Below are 3,233 nucleotides of genomic sequence, written 5' to 3' on the forward strand. Positions count from 1 at the left end.
AAGTTGATTTTTCTCCTTTGCAAGTGAAACCTGGGGATTGTCTCTGTGACTTCCTAGTGCTCTTAAAATAAGATAGTCACATCAAGCTCTTTGCGTTGCTTGCAAGGCCCTGTATGACTAGGCCCTGAGATAGCTTTTTCAACTTTCATTTGTGCTGCCTGTCTGCCCCTCACTCTCCACTCTTCAGCCATGTGGTCTTCTACTGATACTGAGAACACCACAAGCTCTTGGCTGCCTCAGGAACATCTTACTTGGTGTTCTCTTCATATGGTTTGGTTCTGTGTCCCCACCCAATCTCATTGAATTGTACTCTCATCACTCCTACCTATTGTGGGAGGGAGCTCGTGGGAAATAATTGAATGATGGATGCAGTTTTCCACATACTGTTCTCGTGGTAGTGAATAAGTCTCACGAGATCTGATGGTTTTATCAAGGGTTTCCACTTCTTCATCTTTCTCATTCTCTTTTTGCCTGCTGCTATCCATGTAAAATGTGACTTGCTCCTCCTTGCCTTCCACCATGATTGTGAGGCTTCCCCAGCCACATGAAACTGTAAGTCCAATAAAACCTCTTTCTTTTGCAAATTGCCCAGTCTCAGGTATGTCATTATCAGCAGCATGAAAACGGACTAATACATCCCTCCACCTGGATCATTCCTCAGCAACCACCTTCTCATGTTTCAAGTCTCATCTTAATCGCTATAACTGGCCAGGTGTAGTGGCTCACACCTGCAATGCCAGCACTTTGGGAGGCCAAGACAAGAGGATTGCTTGAGCTCTGGAATTTGAGACCAGCCTAGGCAACATAGCAAGGCTCTGTCTCTACCAAAAGTAAAAATAAAAGAATAAAACAGTAGCCAGGCATAAGTGGTGTTGTGCCTGTGATCGCAGCTACTCAGGAGGCTTAAGTGAAAGGGTTGCTTGAGCCCAGGAGGTCGAGGCTGCAGTGAGCCACAATTGCACAACTGTACTCCAGAGTGGGCCACAGAGTGAGACCTTGTCTCATTAAATAAATAAATAAATAAATAATAAAAATCAACTGCCATAACTTAGAGGGGGCTTCCTTAAGCACTAAATCTAAGTAGGGTCCAGCATTTTATTCTTTCCCAACCTGTTTATTTCCTTTCTCAAATATAATGCAACCAGCAATAGTTGTATGCCTTTGCTTACTCATTTTCAGTCTCTCTTGCACTACTAAAACTTATGCTTGTGCTCACTTCAGCAGCACATATACTAAAATTTGAACAATACAGAGAAGATTAGCATGGTCCCTGCTCAAGGATGACATGCAAATTCGTGAAGCATTCCATATTTTTAGCCAAGTCAATTCTAAGCAAAAAGAACAAAGCTGGAGGCATCACACTACCTGACTTCAAACTATACTACAATGCTACAGTAATCAAAACAGCATGGCACTGGTACTAAGACAGAGATATAGACCAATGGAACAGAACAGAAGTCTCGGAGGCAATGCCACACATCTACAACCATCTGATCTTTGACAAACCTGACAAAAACAAGCATTGGGGAAAGGATTCCCTGTTTAATAAATGGTGTTGGGAAAACTGGCTAGCAGTGTGCAGAAAGAAGAAACTGGAACCCTTCCTGACACCTTACACTAAAATTAACACCAGTTGGATTAAAAACTTAAACATAAGACCTAACATCATAAAAACCCTGGAAGAAAATCTAGGCAAAACCATTCAGGACATAGGCATAGGCAAGGACTTCATGACTAAAACACCAAAAGCATTGGCAACAAAAGCCAAAATAGACCAATGGGACCTAATTAAACTCCAGAGCTTCTGCACAGCAAAAGAAACAATCATTAGAGTAAATCGGCAACCAACAGAATGGGAAAAAATTTTTGCAATCTACCCTTCTGACAAAGGGCTAATATCCAGAATCTACAAAGAACTAAAACAGATTTACAAGAAAACAAACAGGCCCATTCAAAAGTGGGTGAAGGATATGAACAGACACTTTACAAAAGAAGATATAAATGAGGCCAACAAGCATATGAAAAAATGCTAATCATCACTGGTCATTAGAGAAATGCAAATCAAAACTACATTGAGATATCATCTCAGTTAGAATGGCAATCATTAAAAATTCTGGAGACAACAGATCTTGGATAGGATGTGGAGAAATAGGAACACTTTTACACTGTTGGTGGGAGTGTAAATTAGTTTAACCATTGTGGAAGACAGTGTGGAGCTTCCTCAAGGACATAGAAATAGAAATTCCATTTGACCGAGCAATCCTATTACTGGGTGTATATCCAAAAGATTATAAATCATTCTATTATAAGGACACATATACACGAATGTTCATTGCAGCACTGTTTGCAATAGCAAAGACTTGGAACCAACCCAGATGCCCATCAATGATAGACTGGACAGGAAAAATGTGGCACATATGCACCATGGAATACTATGCAGTCATAAAAAACAATGAGTTTGTGTCCTTTGTAGGGACATGGATGAAACTGGAAACCATCATTCTCAGCAAACTGACACAAGAACAGAAAATCAAACACCACATGTTCTTACTTATAGGTGGGTATTGAACAATGAGAACACATGGACACAGTGAGGGGAGCATCACACACTGAGGTCTGTGGTGGGGGAACTAGAGGAGGGACAGTGGGGTATGGGGACTTGGAGAGGGATAACATGGGAATAAATGCCAGATATAGGTGATGGGGAGGAAGGCAGCAAACCACATTACCTATGCAACAATCCTGCATGTTCTTCATATGTACCCCAAAACCCAAAATGCAATAAAATATATATTAAAAAAAAAAAAAAAACTTATGCTCAGTAGGAATAGGGTATTGCCAACTCACTCATCATCATAAACCATGTTCCAGACACACTATTTGGACCACAGTGGGCCCTCACTAAAAACTGAGGGAATGGATACTTTTTTTTTGCATGACAAATACATGAAGGATATACAGAAAACTTCATACACCTGTTCTTTCAGATGTTCCTAATTTCTTTTGTGAGTTTCGGTAATATAGAAAGCAAATTACGAGCCTTAAGATAAGGTAGTATTCCGTTGTCCTCCCAAACCAGGCTTATGAACACTGACTTATGAAATATTCAAAGAAAAGCAATATTGTGTTCAGTGTCATTCACCAGGAAATCTGATGTTCATTCAATTGTTACAATTGTAATGAATGCCACTTTAAAAAAGATAACTTGCTTAAAAGGATATTGTTAACATTCA

The 3,233-nt window shown here is 40.0% G+C and overlaps 1 non-coding gene across 1 annotated transcript; it reads left to right on the top strand.

The window, feature by feature from the left end:
• The first annotated feature begins 1,208 nt into the window (after positions 1–1,208).
• On the top strand, positions 1,209–1,315 carry LOC116527659. Its single transcript, XR_004258659.1, has one exon. It is a non-coding gene; the product is annotated as a U6 spliceosomal RNA (small nuclear RNA).
• Positions 1,316–3,233: the final 1,918 nt, after the last annotated feature.

This window comes from Sapajus apella, unplaced genomic scaffold (genome assembly GCF_009761245.1).
Source record: "Sapajus apella isolate SASKATOON/1434 unplaced genomic scaffold, GSC_monkey_1.0 scaffold2, whole genome shotgun sequence".
NCBI lineage: Eukaryota > Metazoa > Chordata > Mammalia > Primates > Cebidae > Sapajus > Sapajus apella.